This window comes from Sarcophilus harrisii, chromosome 3, assembly GCF_902635505.1.
Source record: "Sarcophilus harrisii chromosome 3, mSarHar1.11, whole genome shotgun sequence".
NCBI lineage: Eukaryota > Metazoa > Chordata > Mammalia > Dasyuromorphia > Dasyuridae > Sarcophilus > Sarcophilus harrisii.
Genome location: NC_045428.1, coordinates 48,376,422 through 48,403,474, shown reverse-complemented (window position 1 = coordinate 48,403,474; position 27,053 = coordinate 48,376,422). Strand labels below are relative to the sequence as shown.

Sequence of the window (27,053 nt, the reverse complement as noted above, 5' to 3'; positions counted from 1 at the left end):
CACATTTTACGTGGTTCTTTGTTTATATATTCAAAAAATCCACATCTAATCATTATTTGTAGTAGTCTTAGTAGGAATTTTAAAAATGCAATCATTATTTGTAGTAGTCTTAGTAGGGTTTTTTAAAATGCAAGTTTCTAAAAAAGTATAGGCAATTGTGAAACAAGGTGTGTATATATATATATACACATATATTATATATGTGTATATATATATATATGTGTGTGTGTGTGTGTGTGTGTGTAAAATTAAGAGTAATTTGTTCCACCAGGAACAGAAGTAAGATATTAACCGATTCAGCAAAAAATTGCTGAGGATAAGTAAAATTTAAATTTTTTTAAAGGCAAGAAATTTTTTTCTCTTATCAGTCATTTTTAATATGACTTGGGAAACAAGAAAAAGGAACATTTAAAAAAATTTGGTTAGGATTCATGAAAAGAAATAGTAACACTTTAGTTAACAGGAAGAAATGCAGGACTATATTTTGGACACAGTTTAGTAAAATTTTTTTCATTTTAGTTGGTTATTTGCCTTTTAAAAAGTGGAACAAAAATGGTATTGAACCTCTTCTTTGCAGTTGCCTTAAATAGACAACTGACTCGTATTTTCTGTCTGCTCCAGAATTCCACTGGCTCTCTTCCTGGGAGGAAACTCCTAGTCAATAAATACATAGAGGATGATAGGGAAATGTAAAGGGGGGTAATGATGACAATTTCAGTGCAGAACAAATCAGGCTTTGGTGTAATTTTGGTAAAATGAATAGACATTTTCCTTCAAAGAAGACCCTAACATTGGAAGATAAGCTCTACTTGGATATAAATTAAATAGCTCATAGCACAGAAGACTGCTTTGGAAGGAAAGGGTCTTGTGGTTCTTCCAAACATGTCTATCTTCTTATAATTAATTCTAATGATCCTTAGAAGAGTATCTGAACAAGCAACCTGGGGATACAAAGCTAGACATGGAGTCAAGAAGACTTCAGTTCAAAACTTGCTTTACATAGTTAGTAACTGTGTAACCCTAAGCAAAGTAGCTCTTTTAACTTTGGTTGGGGGACAGCTAGATGGCACAATGGATAGAACACCACCAGTCCTTAAGTCAGGAGGGCCAGAATTCAAATCTGACTTGGACACTTAAAAACTTTCTAGTTTTGTGACCCTAAGCAAGTCACTTAACCCCAATTGCCTCACCAAAAAAAAAAAAAAAATGTAATGTGGGATTGATGTGGGATAATTGGCCTGAGATAATAATGGATCACAAGAGTTGATATGAAGACAAAATAAGATGATATTTATGAATTAGCTTTGCAAATTTTAAAGTGCTATGTAAGTGTTGGCTCTTATTATTACAAATAATCTGGAAATTCTTTTCTGGTTTACCATCCTCCCATCAAGAAAATTAATAGGATCTCATTATCCCAGATGAGTAGAGAGCTCCAAAGAGGAAAAAATGTCTCACTTTAGAAAGTTTGCCATGGAAAAGGTTGAGGTAGTTGGAAACTCTGCATGTCTGAATATATTTAAAAGATGTTTTAATAATGATGGGTGAATGCTAGGAGCATCTACCCAGGAGAAATATAAGACACACAAACATCTGCCATTTCTGGGCAGAAATGTATTTCTATAAAGACTGAATAGTGCTATATTTGCAAGTTCAGGTAATATATTGGGTCATTAGTTTACCTCAAATACTGAGCCATGCACAGTGTGATACAAAATTAAGACTGTACATTTTTTTTTGCAGGAGCGTTTCTATTTAGGAATGAATTTAGGTTCCCACAGGTTAGCAACACTTGGCTTAGCAAAAGCTATCACTTTTCTGTACTCTGAATTTTCTGCAATTTCCGTCAAGAGTTTGAAGGTAAGCTTAATAGCTCCAGCTGATGTATGATTTTATTTTAATTTATTATTATTTTTAAATTGCCTTATTCTGTCCTCTCTCTTGACCCAGGAAACATGTGACTGGGTAGAAAAATAAGTTTTGTCTATCATAGTATTAGTTTATTATGTACATTGAGCCATAAATTTGGGGAGCAACACCAGTAATGGGCTAATCATTCTGGTTAGTGCATGATATCGGTTATGCTGACAATGTGAAGTCCTGTGCCTTCAGGAAACAAGCACTTTTTTGGTTCTCTGAAAATGGTCGGACTTTAAGTGGGAGAATTTAGGAAGAATAGTACTGGATTTTTCAGTTGAATAACTTCCATTTTGTTCTCCCTACTTCCCTGGGGGTGTTGTGTAGCAGACACTGCAGAATACCATTCTTATTTTATTTTCACATTATATGATAATCTTTCCCCTAACTCTTTTCTCCTTTGGTACCCCACTTTGCCTCTGATTTCTTATTCAGTCTGAGATAGTGAATGGGGTTCAAATAGTGAATGGGTCCAGAATAAGATTTAAGATGGAACTTTGTCAAAAATGGGAGAATAAAATGGAAAATTATCTACATTTTTTTTACCCAACTTCGAATCCCATACATGTGAGAAACCATTAAACATTTTTGGAACCATGTCATTGAACTCTTAAAAACCTCTTTTTATAAAAGGACAGAGTAAGTGTTTGCTAAGGGTCACCAATGAAAAACTCAATAAAGAATTAGGAATGAACCCTCAATCACCCAAAAACTTAGGCTGGAATCCACAATAAGAATTCATTCTTTCAAGTATATATCAAACTAGAAAAGTAATTCCTTTATTCACAATAAAAAAAGCAAATTGTGAATATTCAATGAATTAAGTATGTGATAATTTGGTTATTTCTGTTATACTCTGGGTTATACTGCAAAATTAATGCATCCCAGAACCCTTGTGGAGCCATTGCTGGTAACTCAAGGAATAGTTACTAGAGAACAAAATTATAAACCTCTATTTGCCATTTACCAACATCTCAATGTCTATTCATATTTATAAATAAACATAAAAGTATGTAAAAGGATAAAATGATATTCAACAAATTTATAAAGATAATAATGATAACTTCCAATTATACATAGCACTTTATAATTGTCAAGGTTCTTGACATAAGTTATTGTTCAGGCATTTCAATCTTGTCTGATTCTTTGTTATCCCATTTCGGTTTTATTTTTTGGCAGATACTGAGTGGTTTGTCATTTCTTTCTTTGGCTCATTTTAAAGATGGGGAAACTGAGACAAACAAGTCAAAGGACTTACCCAAGATCACACAGTATCTGAAGTCAGGTTTGAACTCCGGTCTAGGTAGCTAAAGGACAAGACTAAAAATCAAGGAAGAATCTTCATGAGTTTGAATTTGGCTTCAGATAACTTGCTGTGTGACCCTGGCTGAGACAAATGGGGTCATGCAGAGTTGGACATAACTGAAGTGACTCAATGATAACTTTTTGATTCCAGACCAGCATCCTATCCAATGTGTCATCCAATTGACCCTGAAATAGCATACATTAGCTTCTTGTATACTCTCAACAAGCATGTGAAGTAGATGCTATTATTTTCCCCATTTTACTTATGAAGATACTTAGACTGAGAGATGTTAAATGATTAGCCAAGTTATACAATAAGTATGTGAGGCAGCATTAAAACCAGATTTTCTAACTTCAAGTTCAGCTCTCTAGATACAATACAATGTAGATTTTAGTGGACTAATTTTAGGACTAAAAGCTTTAGGTCTGTGTTTATTATGACTCAATAATGACTTGATTGTCAATAAAGCTAATACTGTCTCAGGTTGCATTAAGAGAGACCTAATGTCTAGGACTATAAAAATCTGTTTTATTCTGCTCATATGAAACTGCATCTGGATCTTTGAATTCAATTATGGACATCACATTTTAGAAAGGACTTAGAAAAACTCTATTTTAGCTAAAGCAGGAGTTCTTAACCCAGGATCCAGGGACCAAATAGAATTCAAAAATTCTATGAGTTTGCATTAAAAATTCTTTATTTTCACTAGCTTCTAATTGAAATTTAACATGAGATTTTAAAAAAAATCATTATTCTGAGAAGCAGTCCATAAACCTCATTAGATTGCAAATGGTGTCCAGGCACACAAATGGATTAGAACACTTGATCTAAAGGCTAATAATCAGGACTGTGTAGGGATTTAAGATTATATCATATGAAGATTCATTGAAGGAATATGGACAATTTGTCTCAGAGAAGAGGAGATTTAGGGAGGACCAAATATCTATCTTAACATATTTGAAGAGTTATAACAGGGAAGAGTGATCATACTACATCTATTTGTCCTCAAGGATCAGAAGTGGAAACAAAAATTTTTATGGACAAAGATATTCAAGCTTAGGATAAGCAAAAACTTCTTAAAACTTCCTAAAGGAAAGTGAAGGAAAACTTCCTAAAATCAAATATGATCACATGTACAAAATTATTGATAGCTCCTCTTTTTATTGTGGCAAAAAAGGCAACTGAGAGATGCTCATCACCTGGGGAATGGTTAAACAAGTGGCATATCATAGGGAATGCTGAGAGAAATAATGAAGGGGATGGTTTCAGAAAAACCTAGGAAGATTTATATGAATTGATGCAACATGATATGAGTAGAGAAAAACACTGTACACAGAAATAGTAATATTGTAACAATCATAAACTGTTAAAGATTTGGCTACTACGATTAATATAATGATCCAAGACAGTTCCAGAGGACTCATGATGAAAAATGAGTCCTCTCTCTCCCCAGAGAGAAAACTTGTGAACTCTGAGAATACATTGAATTATATTTCTCTTCACTTTATTTTTCTTACCTTCATTGAAATATATTTTGCATGTGAACTCCTTGAGATCAGAAATTGTCTTTTGCTTCTTTTTTCATCCTCAGAGTTTAGCATAATGCTTCACACATAGTAGGAACTTAATAAATAATAATATGTATATAGTATGTATAATGAATATTCTATTTCTTGTCTTCTCAATGAATGGAGAGGGATTTAGAGGAAAGGAGAGAATTTGGCATGAAAAAAGGTGGAATGGGATATCTTCACAGAACTCTTGAGGACCTCCTAACCAGAATAAAATGTAATTGGGAAATATTTAACAAAATTAAAAAAAAAAACAAAGACATGGGTTTTCTAAATCAAAATGCAGCCAAGAAGGATCTTTATGCATAGGTTAATAGAGCTCAGTGTCTGTTTCAGTGTGACACATCTGTTTTAAGAGATTACTTTTTAGATATGAGTTGGATTAGATGTCCTATGAGGTCCCTTTTGAGCCTGAAATTCTGTGATAAAGTAATCCCACTTCTGTAATGAGTGCTACAGAATTTATTGTCTATTGCTGAAAAAACTCTGCACTAATATGCCTAAAGTGTAAATTTATGTTGACATCAACTTCGCAATTTATATTTGCTGTTACATTAAAAATAAGTTTTTAGTCCCTAATGGTTTTATCTTTGGTTGTTTTCACAGACAAGTAGTGGGTGAAATTTTTTTTTACCCATTTTGGAGGTTCTATAAAAAGAAAGAAAAATGACTCATTGCTTATTTACAAGATTTAGAGGTAAAAAGGACCTTAGAGATCATGGAGAAAGCTCTCATTTTATAAATGAGGAAGCTGAGATTAGAGTGATTAAATAACTTGCCAAAAATCACACAGATTTTAATTAGTAGAGGAGGTGTCCAAACTTAATGCTCACTCTAAATCCAGCACATGACCCACTATACCACATTGCTATTCTTAATATCAAATAATTAAACAGATCTTAATAATTAATAATAAAGATACAGTTTATGGAAACATAGATTTTATCTCCCCTAGCTCTCCTTAGTTAGACTCTACACTTTAGTCACTTAATTCTAATAGGTGGGCTTTTACTTTAATTTATCAGTCCAGGCCATTTCCATGTTATGCAATCTAACAAGATCCATAAATTTTTTGCCAAATTTAAGCTCCTTGAAAGCAGGGTTTATTTTGCCTGTTTGTATTTATATCTTAAGGCTTAACACTCTACCTGTACCTGGGATATAGTAAGCACTCAATAAATCCTCAATCAATAACAATCTATCTATTTTATCTCAGAGTTATGGCCATGGAATATAACCCATATCAATATCAAACCCTTATCAATCCATACCAAAATTTGCCTGACAAATAATCAATTATATTTGCTTGGAGAACTCTGATGAGGAAGAACCCAATATTTCCCATGGCTGCTCACTTTTAAATACCTCTAATTATTAGAAGTTTTTCTTCATACAAGGAATAAGTTTTCATTCTTGAAATTTCTATCCATGTTTCCGAGTTCTGCTTCCTAGGACTAAGTAGGACAAGTCTAATTATTCTTTCACATGAAATTATTCAAATACTTGTATCCAGTGTTGAATACAGTTTACCATATGTGATCTGATCAAGACAAGATACAGTTGTATTATGTTGTATTGTAGACGTGAAGTATGTTGTTCCTAAATAAGATCTCATTTGCTAATGACACTTGCCTCAAATTGATACTGCCATCCACTGAAGGCACAAGTTCTTTTTTCAGAGAAACTACTGGTTAACCATGCTTTTCTCATTCTGTATTTTTGATGTTCTTGGTTTGAATTTGAGTTTAAAATTACACTTATTTGTATTGAATTCCATTTTAGTAGATTATACCAGTTGTTTGGGACCCTTAAAAACTTTGTTTTGGAAACTAACATTGTTATCTACTTTCTTAGCTATTCTTTCCAATTCTAAGTCATCTGAAATTTCTATAATCATTCTATCTGTGCCTTGAAGATCTCATTAATAAAAATGGTAAGTAGCACATGATCAAGAACTACTCCCTAGAGATTTTCCAAACTGACATTCAGTCATTAATGACTTCTCTTTGGAAATATAATAAGCTCTGAATCCAAATGCTTACACTTCCATATCTCTCCATATTTCCATATCTTTTTCACAAGGAGAGCATAAGAGAATTTGACAAATTCCCTGCCAAAATCTAAGTCAAATGTGTATATACACACACACGTATGTGTGTATATATATGTCTATACACACACGAGTGTGAATATCTTTTTCTATCCCTGATCTACCAAATTGGTAAACAAGTAAAAACAAAACAAAATGCTCTCTGCTCTGTTCTTGTTAAATCCATATTAATATTTTGTGATCAGTACTTTTCAGATACATGCTAATCATGTCTTTAATAATCTGATCTAGAATTTTGTCTGGTATAAAAGTCAGGTCCACTAGCTTGTAGTTTACTGGATTTATTCTTCTCTTTTGTTTGGAAATTACTGTGAGACACTTTACATTTTAATCATATTGTAAAACATATGGTAAAAGTAGAATTATCTTTTTATAATCATGTTGAGTGGGAGTTTACTTTCAGGAAAGAGGACACCGGTCAATTTGTTTGTGATTTTAAGTTTCTGGATAAAAGCAAAGGAAAATTTTCATCTAATTTCCAGGGAGGAAGAGGGTAGTCCTCTTGTAGTCTCTACAAGGTCCAATATCTTGATATCATTCCCTATTGGGGATCATAGGGAATTCTAAAAAGATTATACCCCTATTGAGAGAACTTCCTAAGGTGAAATTTCAGCTGGTGGGCATGAGTACAAAGAATGATTGTTGACATATAGTGAATGCTAATGTTAACTTAAACCCTTGCATAGATTGCATGTTAAAGGCCTATGACGTCTTGGTCTGGGCCACTGCTGGGGATTAGTGACAAAATTGGATATATAATCATTTATTTGGTGCATATGATGTTTCAGGTTCTTGGGCATCCTGATTATTTTGTCTCAGAAGATTTTTAAGTGACCTTGACATAACTTTTCCACCATTTTAATATGATCGTTCATATTGTTTTATGTTTACATTGATATTAATAAATAAACATTAGCAATTTATATGACTTGTTTTACATTCCTTCATTTTTGGTTTTTTTTTTTTTAGATAGTCTTAGTAGTACAAGTTCCTCAGAATATTTCTGGGACTTTGACAGTAAGAGGTGGGATGTGATAGAACCTAACTATTACTGTGTGAGGAGGCTGGATGTACCATACTATTGACATTGTCTCCCTGTTTTTGCAACTTGAATAGTCCCCAAGACTTGCCTTGGACCTCTCCCTCCCTTCTTTTTTCCCTCAGAGTGGTAATTGCACTATGGGTTTTTTCCTTGAGTTTTGATCTAGTCGTTATGGAAAGGTAATTATATTTATGGACTCTTACATTCTGTATTGGGATCTTAATGTATAATTTTAAAGTGATTTTTAATTGCTTTTTAAACTTTGAACCTGCTGGACTAGGATAAATTTAAATGAAATTTACAATACTATAGCATACTTTTGTATCTTTATTATAACGTTTAAAATGTGTTGGTTATATTTCCACAAGGTTCTCATTATTTCCACTCTAGCAATTAGTTCTCCCTTATACATGAGATTTAGATCTAATAGATTTTTTCTTGTTCTTTTCTCTACTTTTTGAAGGATTGAATTATTAATAAAATAAGTACAAAGTAAACAATTCTGCTCTGAGAGAGGGGAGCATTCTAAATGTCTGAACTACTTTTCACGATTAAATCATGAATAATCTCCCAAGCTTGTGATCTGTTTCTCATATTTATCATATAGTCCTTACTTTATTTAAAGATACATAGTTTCTTCTGCCTCTGTTGATCTTCTTATGTGCATATATATGTAGACAGAAAATTTATATCTGTCTATATATATATATATATATATGTACATATACTATAAATGTGTGGATATATTATTTCCCAATGGTATGTAAAATATTTTTTAACATTTAAAATATATATTTGAGTTCCAAAATCTCTTCTTCTTTCTTCCTCACCCCGCTCCTTGAGAAGGCAAGCAATTTGACAGTTATTTTATATATTAAGGAATACAAAATCTTTTCTTTCCAATCTTTAAAAATAATTTGGGCACTATGCTATTTAGTACAAATATATTTAGTATTGATATAACTTCATTATTCATGGTATCTTTTAGCAAGATATTTCTCTGTTTATCCCTTTTAATTAGATCTATTTTTGCTTTAGCTGAGAACATGATTGCTACTCTTGCCTTTTACATTTCAGCTGAAGCATAAACGTTTCTGATTTAGTGCCTTATTTTATCTCTGTATATTTTGGTTTGAAGTGTTTTTTTTTTTTTTTTTTTTTGTAAACAACATGTTGTTGGATTCTAGTTTTTAATTCATTCTGCTATTCACTTCATTTTTTATGTGTCTTCATCCCCCTCCCAATAACATCCACAGTTATGGTTACTGACTTTGCATTTACTTCCATCCTATTTTCTTTCTGTTTATCCTTCTCTCTCTTTTAATCCTATATTTTCTCTAAAGTCTGTTTTACATTTGAGCACTACTTTCTTTTATCTATTGTACCTTTTATTATCTTCCCCCTCTCCTTTAACCTTTTTTACTTCTCTTTCCTGATTGATTAAGACAGATATTTATTACCAGTTGAGGATGTGTATATGTGGTTGAATACATATACTCCCCCTCTTTTTAAACCAGTTTAGATGTAAGTGATATTTAAGTATTGTCTGTCATCCCTCAGCCTTTTCTCCTTCATTGTAAAAATTCTTACTTTTGTGCTTCTTTTATGTAAAATAAATTTTTCCCATTTTTCTTCTCCCTCCTGTCCCATTCCCCAGGGCATCCCTTGTGCCCTGAATCCGCTTTTTTATGTGGAATTCTTCTAACTGCCCCAATAATGATGAAATTCTTAGAATTTATGTGTTTCATCTTCCCATATAGAAAAGTATTTAGTTTAACCTTATTGGGTCTTTTAGTTACCTTTTATGTTTCCCCTGAACTTTGTATTTGAAAGAGCATTTTCTATTCAGCTTTGGTCATTTCATCAAAAATGCTTAAAAGTCCTCTATTTGATTAAATATCCATTTTTTTCCTTTGAGGGATTATATTAAATTTTGTTGGATAGATTGTTCTTGGTTGTAATAACAGTTCTTTAGGAATCTTTTGGAATATCATATTAGAAGCACTCTACTCTTTTAATGTGGTTGATGCTAAATCTTGAGTGATACTGATTGTGATTCCATGGTATTCTTATGTTTTATCTTTGCCTGTTTGAAGTACTTTCTCTTGGGAAGTTTGGAACTTTTGTGAGTTTTCATTTTGGATTCTCTTTCAGAAGGTGATGTATGATTTTTTTTCAGTTTTTATATTACCCTTTGGATCTAGATGTGGGTGCACTATTTCTTGAAAATTTTTCGCAAAATGATGTCTAGGCTTTTTCTTTTATCATGCCTTTTGGGGAGTCTAATAATTCTTAAATTATCTCTTCTTGATCTATTTTTCAGATCAGATGTTTTCTGATGAGATATTTCATATTCTCTTTTGATTTTGTTTTGTTTCTTGATATCTCATGTCATTAGCTTTAACTTGCTCAATTTAAGGGAACACTTTCCTCAGTAAGCTTTTGTACCCATTCTGCTTTTCAAGGAAATATTTTCATCAGTATTTTTTGTACTTTTTACCATTAGGCTAACTGTTTTTTTAATTTTAAAAATATTTTTATTTATACTTTTGAAATTCAAATTTTATTCCTTTCCTCTTTCATTGCTTTCCCCTCCCTGAGATGGTAAACAATCAAATATAGGTTAAACATATATAATTATGTAAAATACTTCTGTATCATTTTTTTTTTACAAAAAGACTCAATAAAAGAAAAAAAAGAATAAAAAATATCATGCTTCAATCTTTATTAAAAATATCAGTTCTTTCTCTTGAGTTGGGTAGTATGCTTCACAATTAGTCCTTTGGGGTTGTCTTGGAAAATTGTATTGATGAGAATAAGTCACTCACAGTTCTTTATTAAACAATGTAGCTGTTACTGTGTAAAACATCTTCCTGATTCTGTTTCTTTCACTAAGTATCAGTTAATATAAGTCTTTCCAGGTTTGTTGAAATCATCCTACTTGTCATTTCTTATAGCACAATAATAATAATCCATTACAATCATTATCTGCAGCTTGTTTAACTATTCCCCAATTGATGGGCATCCATTCAATTTCTAATTCATAGGCATTATAAAAAGAGTTGCTTTAAATATTTTTGTACAAATATTTCTTTTCTTTTCTTTGTTTTGGATATCTTTGGGATATAGACCTAGTCAAACTCTGTTTTTAAGATCTTAATTTCTTCTGTATTTTTGTGCCTCTTTTAATCAAGCTGGTAATTGTCTTTTAATAATTTTCTTCCTTTGATTTTAATTCTTTATCTAATTTCTTCCTGCCAATCTTATTTGATTTTTCAAATAATATTTTTAACTCTTCCGGGAATTCTTGTTAGGGTAGTATCTACCTTACTTTTTTTTTTCCTTTGAGGATTTGCTTGTAGTTATTTGACTTTGTTATTGTCACCTTAATTTGTGGCTTGATTTTCCCAGTCATCATAATAGCTTTTAATGGTCATGTTCTGTTATTTTTTGCTCATTTTTTCAAATTGTTTTTTGATTTTGAAATTTTTATTAAAATTGTGTTGTTTTCAGTGTATATGAGTTGGGGAAGGGCACTGTCTCAAGCTTGAGGCTTTTTTTGTCTTCCTCTTTTCAGAACTGGTCAGTCTTCTGTCCTTATCCAGGAAGTACCAAAAGTGACACCCATTAGGGTCCCTGATCCCTTGTGACCAAAAGCAATATTGTCCCTCAGGACCTTTTTTCCCTCTTGACCAAAAGTTCTCTTTTCTGCTTTTGAACTATGATCCAGAAGTTGGCACAGGCAATGCAATTGTCAAATAAAGAATGTTCTTGCATCTGGAACTAGCATAAGGGTTTCCTGTAACAGCTTTCTGATTATTTGTTAGGTACCCTACTGTCTCCGGCTTAAGAACTCCTAAATTTGATATTACTTATGTTGTCACAACGTTAAACTATCACCAGTATTTCATCCATGTATTTCAAGTCAGCCTCTATTCCCATGAGTTATAGATCTATCTGTATGACCTCCTAAGTTATCTTGGGCTGGAAGAATGTCTCCCTTTGATCTTAATTTTGATACTCCATAAATTAATTTGGAACATTATTTTAAAGTTATTTGGATGAGAATGCTGGAAGAGATCAGTTGAGTGCTTTCTTTACTATACCATCTTGGCTGCTCCTCCTTTAGTCTTAAATAATATTCTTCCCCCTATAGCTTTCTCATCTTGTTCCTAAATTTCTTCATGACCATATTTTAAGAAATAATGCTATCCACCTTTCCCCTAAACATTTTAGCTACTTTCTTCCTTTTCCTTAATACACACCCTTTTGGCACTATTCTCTAGTCTTGGATATTATCACAACAACTCACAGTGAAATCCCCAAAGTCACAATTCCTTGTCACAGTGATATCCAAGTGGTTACCATTTATTTACCTCTCTCTCTCTTAGGATCTCTGATTTTTTCCATCTTCAAAAGATGAAATATGTGGTATGAAAGTAGAGTCTTTTTTAATGACTTTCAGTGAGAATAAAATCATAACAGAGTAAGAAAGAAGTAATTACAAAATAATGGTGATAAAAATTTGTAAACTGTCTTTTAAAAGAAAATAGTGATATATAGATAGGTAAAGTGTGTCCTGGTAGTGGTGGTATATTTCTTGGACTACTCATTCAGATCCAAAGTTACACACATGTAAAAATGTTTAATAGCTTTTTTTTCTTCAAGCAGGGCAAAGTGGAGGGAAAGTGAGGGGTAAAGGATTTAAAGATTTTGAGTCTTTTTTCAACTTAATTTTTTATAATTGTATTTAATTTTTTTGTCAATATTTGTCAATAATTATATTTCATCAATATAATATTTTTTATAATTTTTGATTACTTTATACATGCAAAGCAACATTTTTAGTTATACATTACATTCATTTTTACATATTGTTATATGAATCATATTGGGAGAGAAAAATCAAAACAAAAGGAAAAAAAAAATGGGGGAAAAAAACAGAAGAAAAAGAAATGAACATAGCATGTGTCAATTTACATTCAGTCTCCATAGTTCTCTCTCTGGATACAGATGGCATTTTTATCTAAAGCTTATTGGGACTTCCTTGGATCACTAAACTTCTGAGAAGAACCAAGTCTTTCATAATTATCACACAATCTCGCTATTACTGTGATAAATATTTTCCTGGTTCTGCTTGTTTCACACAACATCAGTTTATGTAAATCTTTCCAGGCCTTTCTGAAATCAGACTGTTCATCATTTTTTATAGAACAGTAATATTTCATTATTTTCATAAAGTATAACTTGTTCAAGCATTTTCTAATTGATGTGCATATACTCATTTTCCAGTTCTTTGCTACCACAAAAAGAACTGCAAAAATATTGTTGCATTTTTATGATTTCCTTGGGATACAGATCCAGTAATGATACTGCTGGATCAAAGAATAATCACAGTTTTATTGCTCATTGAATATAGTTCCAAATTGCTCTCTAGAATGGTTGAACCGTTCCATAACTCCATCAACAATGCTTTAGTGTCCCAATTTTTCCATATCTCCTGCAAATTTATTATTATCTTTTCCTGTCATCTTAGCCAAACTGAGAGGTATGAAGTGGTATTTCAGAGTTGTTTTAATTTGCATTTCTATAATTGTAAAGTCCGGACTACTTCTCTGGAAGACCTCAGGATCAGCCTGAGTCTTTGGTGTTAGTGGAGGAGTGAAGGAAGCAGGAGGGCCACGTGGCTGGTCAGTGATGGCGTCCAGAGTCTGGAGTCTTCTCTAGTGTCTGTGGCTGAGAGCTGTGGCTGAGAGAGCATTCCTAGTTGTCCCAGCCCTTAAATACTCCAGTACGATTACATCATTACAACACACTGAGGGTGTACAACCATTACATCACCATACTAAAAACTAAATATATGCTTAACTATAAGTACCTTACTGACCTAGATTTAAGTACATCTTTTCAGAGTTCAAGCCCTCTACATCTATTCGATAGTGATTTAGAGTATTTTTTCATATGATTATAAATGGCTTTGATTTTATCTGAAAATTCTCTTTGAATGATTTGAATGAATGGAAAAATACCCTTTGACCATTTATCAGTTGGGGAATGGCTTGAATTCCTATACATTTGAGTATTTTTTTATATTTTATATTTTAATATTTTAGAAATGAGACCTCTATCAGAAATACTATATAAAAAATTGTTTCCCAGATTTCTGCTTCCCATCTAAAACTTGGTTGCATTGATTTTCTTTGTGCAAAAACTTTTTAATTTAATGTAATCAAAGTTATCTATTTTGCATTTTGTAATGTTCTTCTTTGTTCATAAATTCTTCTCTTCTCTGAAGATCTGATAGATAAACTATCCTTTGCTCTCCTAATTTATTTATAGTATCACCCTTTATGCCTAAATCATGTAACCATTTTGACCTTATTTTGGAATGAGACATAAGATGTAGGTCTGTTTCAATTATCTGACATATTACTTTCCAGTGTTCCCAGACATTTTTGTCAAATAGTGAGTTCTTATCCCAGAAGCTAGAGTTTTTGGGTTTAACAAACAATAGATTACTATAGTCATCTGTTATTTTGTTATGTATATCTAACCTATTCCACTGATCCACCACTCTATTTCTTAGTCAGTACCAGATGGCTTTGATAACTGCTGCTTTATAATAGATTTTTAGGTCTGGTACCTTTTAGGCCAGGATCCTTTGCATTTTTTCCCCATTAATTCCCTTGATATTCTTGACCTTTTCTTTTTCCATAAGAATTTAGTTATTATATATTTTCTAGTTCTATAAATTTTTTGCAGTTTGATTAGCATGACACTGAACAAATAGACTAATTTATGTAGAATTGCCATTTTTTATTAGCTTGACCTGCCTATGAGCAATTGATATTTTTCTAGTTGTTTCAGATATAACTTTATTTGTATAAAAAGAGTTTTGCGGTTGTGTTCATATAGTCCATGTCTTTGTCTCAGTAGATAAATACCCAAATATTTTATTTTGCCTACAGTTATTTTAAATGGAATTTCCCTTTCTATCTCTTCCTGCTGGGATTTGTTAGTAACACACAGAAATGCTGATGATTTGTGTGGGTTTATTTTATAACCTGCAACTTTGCTAAAGCTGTTAATTGTTTTAAGTAGTTTTTTTGGTTTATTCTCTAGAATTCTCTAAATTTACTATCAACAAAAAATGATACTTTTATCTCCTCCTTACCTACTCTAATTCCTTTAATTTCTTTGTTGTTTCTTATTGCTAAAGCCAACATTTCTAGTACAATATTGAATAATAGTGGCAATAATGGGCATTATCATCTTTCTTTTTGATTAAGACAATATTCTCCCAATTACTATCCCTGTCTTGAGTCTCTCCCCACTCCAATGTATTTTCTATACAACTTCCTAAGGGGGTTTCATAAAATATGGATCTGAGCATATCCTCTCTTCCTCCAAGTAAAAAAAAAAAAAAAAAAAGAAAACCAAAACATTGTAATTCTGTTGAACGAATGAATTCAAATGGAGATATACTAGGGAGTCTAAAAGTAGGGTCTTACCAGGGTATACTGGCATATGACACATTGATGTTCTCTCTGTATCTCTGACATACATGCTCTCTCTTTTGTGTAATATAAGCTTCCTCAGGCTAGAGACTGTTTCCTTTTTGTGTTTAAATCCCCAGCAACCAGCACAGTGCCTGATATAAAGTAGGAGCCTAAGAAATTCTTAATAATTTATGTGAAATGAAAGGTTTACCAAAAACCTTTCTTTTTTAGAATAAAAAAGTATTTTAACTTTAAAGATTTATTGTTCGTGAGTTATCAAATCCAAGTATTAATTTCTTAGTAAAGACAATAAAATATTCCACCTTTTAATTTTTTTAAAAAGTAATTTTAAGTATCTTTGTACATCTTTAGAGAAGCATGATGTAGTATAAGGGGAAAAAATCAATTTGGATGACCAGAATTTTCATTGTATCTGTCTTGTTATCTTGTACAAGTTACTTCATTTCCCTAGGACTCATTGTTCTCAACTGTAAAAATGAAGTGATTGGATGAGATGATCATTATTACACATCCTTTCACCTCTAAAATTGTATATTATTTTTATGAATGGTTTTTTTCTTTCAAGTCCCAGCTTAAGAATTCATATTCTAAATTTTATTTATCCTTTATTTATTTTTTCCTCCTTGACTATATCTATACAAATTGATTTAAAAAGAAAAAGCCAAGGGTGGACAACTTCAAATACATTTAGTTGAGATAATGGGAGGATGACATAAACCAAAGGCTTCACATTCTACACTTTGGCTGTATTCAGCCAAAAAAAAAAATCCCAAAGACTGCCTTGGTTATTGGTTATTTCCTCATTTTACCAGTTATTAAAATATGAACACAGGAAAAAAAATCTGCTTTGGCAGGAAGGGGATATTTGAATTCGGCCAAATGTTGACCAGTAACTCCTATTGAATTCCAAAGACTGGACATGAGCTAGCATACCTACGCCCATATTAGTATTCATCTGTTGTTCATGGGTATCAGATGTAAAAATAAGCATTTTGCTAAGGCCTACAAAAATCCTAGTGTTTGTTTAATGATTACTTTGTTTGCATCGTAATTATTATTGCACGGGCAATCCGGCACAGTCCAGAGAACTTTCCTCAAGTAATGACAGTAATTTACTGCCATGTGGTTTTTGTTTGTGTGCTTAAGTACCCAATCTGCAGCTTGCTTCCATGGTCCATTGCCTGCTTGATGGACCCATTGCCCACCTGCACTGTCTTTCCTCCCCTACATGATGGAATACCTCAGAGTGAATAGCATGATAGTGTGGAATTGAGTGGATGAAAGACAGAGAGAGTGCAGTGGACTTCTGGAGGTATATGGGGGAAAGCAGAAGGATTCATCCCTCAAGCATTCTGCTTATCTTCAAATGCTGGAAATGAGAAATAGTCTTCCTTAGAAAAGACTGAAAAATGACAAAGAAATCAGAAGCAGTTATATCTCTAATTTAACCAGACTTTGAACTGAACCTGAAGAATTCTTGGGTCGTCTGATAGATTATCCTATCATGAATCTTCTTTTTTGTTTGTTATTTTCACGCATTGATAATTATGATGTAGTTGGACTTGAATCAAGAAGTCTTTGATAGAAATTCGGCCTCAAATATTTACTAGCTCTGTGATTCCAGACGAGTCATTTAAGCTTTCTGTGCCTCAATTTCCTCATTGGAAAATGAGGAATTAAAAAAAAATGACCTGTAAAGTCCCTTCTAGATCTCAATCTGTGATTTGATGACTTCTAGAATCTGCCTCTTTTCTCACTTTGTGAGTAATTTCTATGTAATTTATGATTATGACATAGTTGGACTTGGGATTAGGAAAAACTGGATTCATATTCCTTCCAGCATCAGTATAGTTCTGGGCACAGAGTTGACTTGTGATAAATGATTATTGACTGACTTCAGATATTTACTTATTGTATGATCCTAGACAATTCATTTAACTTCTCATAATCTCACTTTCCTCATTATATAATATGAAGGGCTTAGACTAACCTAACTGGCATTAAAGTACTTTCTAGCTCCAAATTTATGAACTTAAGATGTTATGCTAATGAATCTTGAATGGGTTATCTATCTATCTATCTATTTATTAATTTATCTTTCTTAGCATCCTCCATTTTTAATATTCTGGCTGGAGTCTAATTTCATTTAGGGAGAAAAGGCAGATCTTTTTTGGAATGAAGAAAGAAAAAATAAGTGATTAATCATCTACTCTTTATTAAAAATTCTTTAAATGAGAATCTTTTGCACTCCAGAGCAAAATTGAATCTGATACAACAATCTAATCTAAAAGGAAAATGAAGATGTTGCTTGAGCTTCTCAGTAAACCAGAAAAAATCCTTCAATGCTGGTATATATGTTTCTCCTTGAAAAGCCTTAAGATAAATTATAACTACATCTTGTGCTTTGAAAATAAATCCAGGACATTAATTGTATTTATAAGCGAAAGTAGTAAATGTCCTAGAATGAATACACAGCCGTAATTTACTTGGAGGTAACTGCTATCACCCATAAACTTCCCTGAATCTTTTCTTGAGGTTTATGCTATCAGTTCAGCCTCACAAATGAATTGCTCATGGCCTGGTGCACATTGAAGCCTGTGACATATGTAAATTCCTATTCAATACTTATTATGTAGATAGGGATGTGTGTGTGTGTGTGATGAGCTACTTTTGCAGTTTGGTAGAGTCTATGGACCTCTTGTTGCAATGATTTTTTGGGGGACAACATTCATAATTTAAGGATATGATGAAATTCAGTTAGGGGGCAATGAAGACAAATATATCCTTTTTTCTCCATCTGAGTTCACCCCCAAAATTCTATTCATATATTTATGGGAGGCCATGGGCCCCAGGTTAAGAACTAATATACATACATGTAAATTGAATAATTCTTAGAACCCTCTGATGTCTTTCATATGACATTAACACCCATCACTACTGAAAGAGAAGACTTGCTTATAATTGGGGTATATTTCAGCCATAATTAACTGGTTTGTAAAAGTTGATTATTAAATTTTCATCATATCCCAGAAATCATTAATCATTGCAATTCAGGACATGATTTTTTATTGATTGCCTAGACTTAATAAAGTGTTAATAGTGTTGAATAAATTTAAAAGTATATGTGTATAAATTTCACTTCAACCTGGTTGTTAAATATTCACTAGCACATCCCTGTTATGCAGGAAGACAGGGGAAGACTGACGAGAATGAAGTAACTATAGGATTATAATAATAATGAATAAGAATATTTGCAACTCTTTAAAATCTGTAAAGTATATTACATCTGTTATCTCATCTGAGCTTCGTAATACCCTTGCTCAGGGCTAAGGGCAATTTTATCTTTTATTTCTTGAATTGTTATGGCGCTAAAAATTTCATTCCCAGGTTGTATGCCTCTTTATAGATAATTAATTTTCCTAAGAAAATGGATTTGAATATTGCCAGGGTCACACCTGAAGTTTTTCTAGTATGGCAGAAACTTCCACAGATACATTGGTCTTGACTTCAAGAGCTCAGGGTCACTTCTGCATGGGAATGAGGCCTCAAACTAGGACACAGAAGCCTTTAACAAGGAATAATTCACAGAGGGTTTCATCTTCCTTATTTCACAATTAACTGAAAAAATGTGGAGAATGTAAGATCATTTATACATAATTGAAAATGAATTTGGTTTGATAGAACAAAACATTATTGTATGTTTTTACAAGTTTTCTCCCATCTTTACATTAAAATCATTCAAGACTCCTTGAAAGAAAAAAAAAAAATGGAAAAGCCCTATCAATAACCTCTCTGGCCATAGATAGCAAATGAGGCATAAAACAGGGAAATGTGTTTGCCAAAATTCACTGGGATGAAGATTCAGGGCAGAGTTCAAATGAAAGAGGTATTCTCTGTGGATAATTAGATTATCCAGATGCTTTCATTTGTGGAAGACATGTGTTGATTATATCAAGCCCTGTAACACTGTAGAACCTGTTGGAAGAGATCCGTAATTATTCAGAGATGAACATGACCATCCATACAGAAAAGACTTAGTGAGTGAAAAATGTCTGTTGCCCAGGTATATACACCCACCTACACACAATTTTCTTGTACGTATGTGTATGAGGGATGAGGCACATGGGCAGGCATGAATGATTATTTCTAGTATCTCCTCCACCCTTTTCTCTCTACCAGTGACTTTGATTCCCTCCAAGAGATGTGCAGTAGGGTGGGACCATCAAGTTAGCCCCTTTGCTTTCCTCTGAGGAAGGTTCCTGAACTATTTATCCCTTCCCTCTCCATCCCTAATGTTTTAAGTCTAGGGAAAATAATTTTAAAGTACTAGCTATAATTCTGATTTCTATCCCTTAATGTAGATGGTTGGGGCAACTAGGTGTCACAGTAGATAAAGCTTAGAATCAGGAAGACCCATTTTAATCAGTTCAAATCCAGCTTCAGACACTTACACCAACAAGTCACTTGCATCTGTTTGCCTCACTTTCCTCATCTGTAAAAGGAGCTGGAGAAAGAAATAACAAATCCCTTCAGTATCTTTGCCTAGAAACATAAAGAGTTAGATACAAATTAAATGACTCAATAACAACAGAAATAAATAGATACTAGAATTCTTAATTCTAGATCCTAGAATTAAGAGAGTTCAGGAAAGAAGAACTATAATATGATTGAAAGATGGATGGACTGAATTCTTCCCTTTGATGAAGAATTCATTCCATCCATCTTTCATTTGTATTTAGAGTGTGTATCCTAAAACTTGGTACAGCTGTAAGTTTTAGTTTGGGTCATCCATATATTTCTGTATCCTACTCCCTGCCTTACCTCTCCTTAGAGTGCCCAACCTAGTGTCTTGCATAGAGTTAATATTCAAAGAGTGCTTGTTTTTTTATTGTAAATTTGAACTTCTCAAACTATTTTTTCAGAAGGTTTTAATTTAATATTGCATTAAACCTTGTGTTTTCCTAAGTGCATTTGATCCAATTTACCAATATTCTACTTATGTACCAGTTTTATTAAGACCATACACATGGCATAATCTGAGATATAATTGTGTATACTGTCAGAACAATAGAACAGAAAGAAACCACCAAGATCATCCAATCTAACCCTCCTCCCCCATTTTACAAATAAATCTTCAGGATTCTTGAAAGCAAAGAAGGGAATAAACATATGCATAAATGCCACATAGTGAGCTTGCTGATGCGTCTCAGTTTGGGGTGAAGGTATGAAATTGTTCAAATATTTTGATGTGTCAGTGTTTGACTTGTAATCATTTAAAGCAAATGTGTTTTTGCCTGCTGTCATCAGTACCCAGAATGTTGTTTTCTTATAAGCCCCACAGGTGATGCTTTGTGTCTTTAAAGGAAAGTGCCTGTTATCCTCCTCGGGAAACCCTTGGGGAAAGTTGACATAGACTTTTTTGGTTTACTGTAAATAAATATTACGCAGCAGGTTCCTGGTAATAAATTTATTGCTCGATGGATAATTCAGAGAGGAATTTTCACTTTTGCTTTTTTTCTTTCTGTCGGATTGACAGGGAGAAGGGAATATGCCATACCTCCATATGTTATTGTTTTGTGATATAGATGGAATATCACCGAGAATTTTAGAGCTCTTTGCATGTCAATCAGACGGTTCAGAAGTGCCAGTCATGTGGAAGTTTGGTTTTCTGTCTGATAGGTACATTCTATGCAGTTATTTCAGCTAGCTTCTTTCTCAGCTTGGAAATGCTTTATTGTCAGTCTCTATTCTCCTTGAGTTTTTGAAGGATACTTTCTAAACTTCTTTAGAACAAAGAAGTCATCACCAATGACACATGCAAGGTTTGAAACCCCAGATCCTTGGTGACTTTGATCATCCATCCATGCTCACCAAGGGGAATCTTTTTTTGGTAATCTAAATTCAGAGTTGATATTCAAAATGTGATAAGACCTTTAATGCCAAAGAAATGTAATAGACCCTTTATTGCAAAAAAAGTAAAATGTGAAACTCAAAGAGACGTAGTGACTTGTTTGTATTCACAGAATGAATTGGAGATAGAACCAAGAATGGAAATATCTTCTGTATCCCAATCAATCAAGTGCTTTCTTGCTACACATTATGCATTGTTGCATGTGTACATGGTATGTGATTGTGTGTGTGTGTGTGTGTGATGGTATAGAGGCAGCAATCAATTTTTCTTCCTTCCTCCCTCTCTTCCTTCTTTCCTTCTTTCCTCTTTTATTCTTCCTTCCCTCCCTCTTTTTCTCCTTTTTCTCCCTTCCTTCCTTCCTTTCTTCTTTCCTTCCTTCCTTCCTTCCTTCCTTCCTTTTTCCCTTCCTCCCTTTATTCCTTCCTTTTCTCCCTCCTTCTTTTCTTCCTTCCTCCCCCTTTCCTTCCTCCATCCCTCTCTCTGTCCTATCTCCTTCCCTTCTTCCCTCTCTCCCTTCCTTTATTCCTTTTTACCATCCTCCCTCTCTTTCTCCTTCTTCCTTGTCTCTTTCCCTCCCTCCATCCTTCCATCTCTTTTTTCTTTCCTCTCTCTCTTCCTTCTTTCCTTCCTTCCTTCCTCTATCCTCTCCTTTCTTCTCCCCCTCTCTTGCTGAAAATAATCATTTAGGTAGTTTTTAGAACTGGTTTAAGAGAAGAAGGTGCTCTAATGGGAGAAATGCGTGGGCAGTAGAAAAGGTGATCAAATGAATGTAACAAATGGAAGAGATTGCCAGAAGAATTTTGGAAATGAAATTCAGACAAACATTTTTTTAAAAATTCTTCTTCACAGTATCCTTGGAGACTCTTGGAACACTAGGCTATTTTACTTCCTCACTTGTGAACACAAAAATACCATAGATTTGATCAAATTGTTTGGTCCAAAAAACACTTGCTTTCATCCTCGCATCCAGCAAATGAAAATCTTTTGTCTAAACTATTTCAGAGAGCAGTAATCTCCAAAATAGGGCCCATAGGTGAATCTATTGGGTATGTAATCAACTGCAATACACAACATGGAGCTTTTATCCAATACAGTGCTCTCACCTTAAAAATCAGCAAGTCTGGGCTTGACTTTTTAGGTTGTTTTCTTCATTTTCTGTATCTTAAATGATGAATAACATGTTAATGAGCCTAATTAATTTTTTAAAATGTGCTCTTTATGCATTTTTTTTGAAAATTGATTGTTAAACATTTAACTACACAGGCCTCTATGAGATAAGTGCTATTATCTCCATTTTACAGATAAAGAAACTGAGGTCCATAGTGGTTAAATGACTCAGTCCAGCTTGCAGAACTCATAAGTGTCTGTTGCAGGATTTACACTAAAGTATCTAGATTCAGTGCTCTATCCCCTTGTTAACTAGTCGATTACATGAATAAAAGAATAATGCAGCTAAACCAAAACACTGAAGCTATTCAGTTGTTTTTCAGTCATGTCTAGGACTCCATTTGGGGTTTTCTTGGCAGTCTAATGGAATAGTTTGCCATTTGCTCCTCCAGATCATTTTACAGATGAAGAAACTGAGGCATACAGGGTGAAGCGACTTGCCTAGGATCACACAGGTAGTAAGTGTCTGAGGCCAGATTTGAAAAAAAAAAAGATGAATTTTCCTGACTATAGGTCTAATATTCTATGTACTGTACCACCTAATTTTCCCCTTGAAGAGGAAGGCATAAAAAATAACAATGATATAGTAGAAACCACTAGATTTTTTGTGAGAAGATGTGAATTCAAATTCAGGCTGGGTCACTGGAGTAAGTCACTATTCTGGGTCTCAGTTTGTTCATCTATCAAATGAAGAGGCTGAAGGTACTGGCAATTCCTGCCATATTTAGAAATGGTTGGAAATAACCAATGTCATTCCATTTGGAGTTTCACAGCAGAGGTCCCAGGAGCTTGGAAGGAATATTCATGACTATGTTGAGATTAGTTTTGGTTTTATGTTGCAGTAAGATTGAGAATAAGAGAGCATATTTTTCCTTGTGGGGGGGAGGGAAGGGAAGAAGTAAGTGAGTTAGTAGTAAATCTATTTTCAATAGTTGCCTGTGAAAGAGAAAGACACAAGGAATTGGGATGCTGGGACCACTGTGGTGCTTGGGAGTCTCAGCTATAACAGTGTAACTGCTTTTTGGGGTTGTCTGTACCCTACTAGTGTACCCTACTAGTACCTTACTAGTACTGTACCCTACCAGTGTCAGTAGAATGAGCATGATCATAGTCTCATAAGGTCAAATTTTGACTCATAGAATAAATCTTTGGAGGCTACTGACTTTTTTTTTTCCATTTTGGAAAGAGTTTGCCCACAAGGATGTAGGGTGACTTAGAGAAGATATGAACCTGCAAAATAGGGAGAATGATGGTGTCACAGGAAAAAAGGACATAAAGAGGAAGATTGGGTTTAACAGGGCTGTCTGCCAAATATCCAACAACTGGACTCTCAAAAATGTGCAAATGACACACTTTGAAATTTAATCTGATTTCTTAATTTCTCCAACATTTTCTTAAATATATATGGTTAACAAAAAAAAAACATTAAACAAATGAGCCCCAATGTGTTGATGACCAAGGTTTAAATGGTCAAAACATATTTAGATGGCATAGTGGATAAAATGCCAACAAAATCTACAGTAAACTTTAAGTTAATGCAAAGAATATACAAAATCAATGCAGGGCAATTTGGATAGATAATAACTGAGGGGTATCAGAAAAGATCTCATGTGAGAGATGAAATTTATATTTGTTTCTAAAGAAATAATTACAAGAAATTTATTTTTTTAAGTGTTTCTACTACCATCTGTCCCCTCCTTGACCTTTTCTCTAAGGTGAAATTGAAGCTGCATTACTGACATAATCTCAATAATTTTCACCATCACACACTACTTTATTCCATTATGCACACTCTAGTGGTTTGAAGCAGCCATGAAAATTTTATGGCCTAACCTTAAAAATTGCTGCAGAAATTGGTGAGACTCAGTATGTCTTGGTATATCTAAAAGCAATAATATTGCTTCGTATTTATGGTGTGTTTTTAATTTTAGGAGTAAATAGGGTCTTGCTGAATAGACCAAGGCATGAATTGGGCAACACATAAAATTTGGGGTGCTCAAATTGGTCATTTCTGGCAGTTGGTGCCCGATTTGATATTTCTCACCAAAGGATCCAGTTGCAGGTACAAAATTAGGAGAGTCATAAAATATATGAAGGAAATATAAATGAAGATTTCAGATTTGCATAAACTCGTTCTACTTCTGTGATTATAGAATTCTACTGCAAAAGAAGAGAGAAGAAAATCACATAATCCAGTATGATTCAAACCAATAAGAACTGTTTGAGGTATAATGTTGGATGCTAAAGATACGAAAACAAAACAAAACAAGGTAAAACAAAACCGGTCTCTGCCCTTTATATTCCTTTAGGGATAACTGAATTGTTCAGAAAGACTGTGGACTAAAGAGATAGAAATTAGGTGATAGGATGCAGTAGAAAGAACTATGGATTCGATGTCTCTGCCACTTGCCTGGGCTTCCTTGGGAAAACCATACCTGCTCTGGACCTTGCTTTCCTTATTTGCAAAATGAAGCGGTCAGACCTGAAGGCCTCTGAAGCCTCTGAAAACCTCTGCAAAAACTTTTCTTTAAGGATGAACTTGCAGTCAGTGGTTTTGCCATCACAGTGGAATTTGTCTGGGAATGCTAGTGATTTGTAGTTGGCTTGGCCACTGCAAAGCATTAGCAATCTGTGCAAATACTTCCCAGCTCGTGTAGTAATCTGTGTGATGGTCTGTGTGGTAACAAATAGTGCAGTTTGGGGCAGGTGAGGAATCACGCTTTTGGCAGGGAATCGGTGGTACATTTTGGAGACATTGCCACGCCGTCTGATCTTCAGTTCATTATACTATCTAGGAGGTGACATTTTTTCCCAACTGTACAAATATGGCAGCCTTATTTTCTAATCTCATTATTTGCTCAACTGAATTGAATATGCTTACTCTTCTGTTGGAGTGGTGCATGATATTAAAACATTTTGCAGTAAAGATAATTAAAACAATTTGAGCATTATCCTCCACTCGGTGCTAAATAAGCTATTTCAGGATTTGTATATCATTAAGTGGTGCTGTTCCAAAGCTTTCGGGAACTTGCCTGACTTTGGTGACTTTAGGTAACAAACAGGAAGAGTTAAAGGTAAATGATTTCTCAGGTTTTCTCGTCTCTAAAATGAAGAGGTCAGATTGTTTGACTTCTAAGATCATAGAATCATAGGTATAATGTGCAAGGGACCTCAAAGGTCAACTACTCCAACCCTCCCATTTTACAGAGGAGAAAAAAGAAGCCCGGAGAGGTTGAAATGAATTCCAATGTTATGTAACTACTAAACATCAGAAGGAAACTCAAACCCTGACTCCAGACTTAGTTCTGTTTCCAAGTATCATACTGTCTTTGTTTGAATTCTAAATCCATGCTATCTCAGGGCAATATATCTTTTAAGCTCTTTGGAGTCTTCTACCCATTCCCTATATTCTCCCTATATTTTCCTTTTTCTTGACTCTTTTCCTTAAACTATATTCACCTGTGTCTGAAAGAGGCTGGAGAAAGTCTCACAATACTGCTGACTTGGGTTCATTATAAATTCATGCAATCCAGCCTCAAATGAACCTTCACTGTGACAAGAGAATCCTTCTATTACTCCCTCATTTATTTTATCTTTCATTCCCTATAGAAGGGAGTCGAAATATCTTTCCTCCTCTCCTCCATCTCTTTCAGCTGAGGACTTTGCTGAAAAACTTTAACTGACTCATTGTGAACTTCCTCTCCTTTCCTTTTCTTCATCTTAAATTTTTGATTTTTAAACTTTCTAGTATTCCCCCTCTCCCCCCAGTCTCTGGAAGAGATTTCAAAGGTCATGCTCTCTTCATGTGAATTTCATCCCATTCTCTCTGATCTTCTCCAGGAGATTGAGTTATCAATTATCTTCCCACCCAATTCTTGGATTTTTCAACCTCTATCTACCCTTCCAAAAATGGCAGATATTTACATCAGCTTTTTTATTATAACAACTGGAAACTCCAGTAGAGAATAATTGAAAAAAAACCATTTCATATAATTTGTATGTAATATAATACTACTGTTTACAGATGGTGAAGGGAATGGTTTCTGATGAACTTGGGGTCTTAAATGAACTGATGTATACTGAAGTGAGCAGAGCAACAAGACTAAGTTACATAGTGGCCACAGGATTGCAAAGAAAAATAACTTTGAAAGACCTAAGAACTTTGATCATTTCAATGATCAGCCACTTGTCCAAAGAACCAGTGATGTAGCATACTATCCAAGTCTTGATGGACTCATTATACAGACTTATGTGTGCGTATGTATGTGTGTATATATACATATATATGCCAATGAGAGAATTTATTTTATATGATTATATTTGCTAAAATATTTCTTTTTCTTTTTAATTTAAAGGAATGTTAAGAGGGAGAAGGTAAATAGGGATAGGATAATCCCTAAAAAAGAAGAGAATAAAAAGGAAAAAAAGAATCATTGAAGCATCTTTTTTAAAAAATACAGAATAGAGAATGTCAGAAAGAATCACAAACAAATAGAATAGTTTTGCAAA

At 33.6% G+C, this 27,053-nt stretch overlaps 1 pseudogene; it reads left to right on the top strand.

The window, feature by feature from the left end:
* The first annotated feature begins 705 nt into the window (after positions 1-705).
* Positions 706-27,053, top strand: part of LOC105750051 — a 124,467-nt pseudogene continuing 98,119 nt past the window's right edge.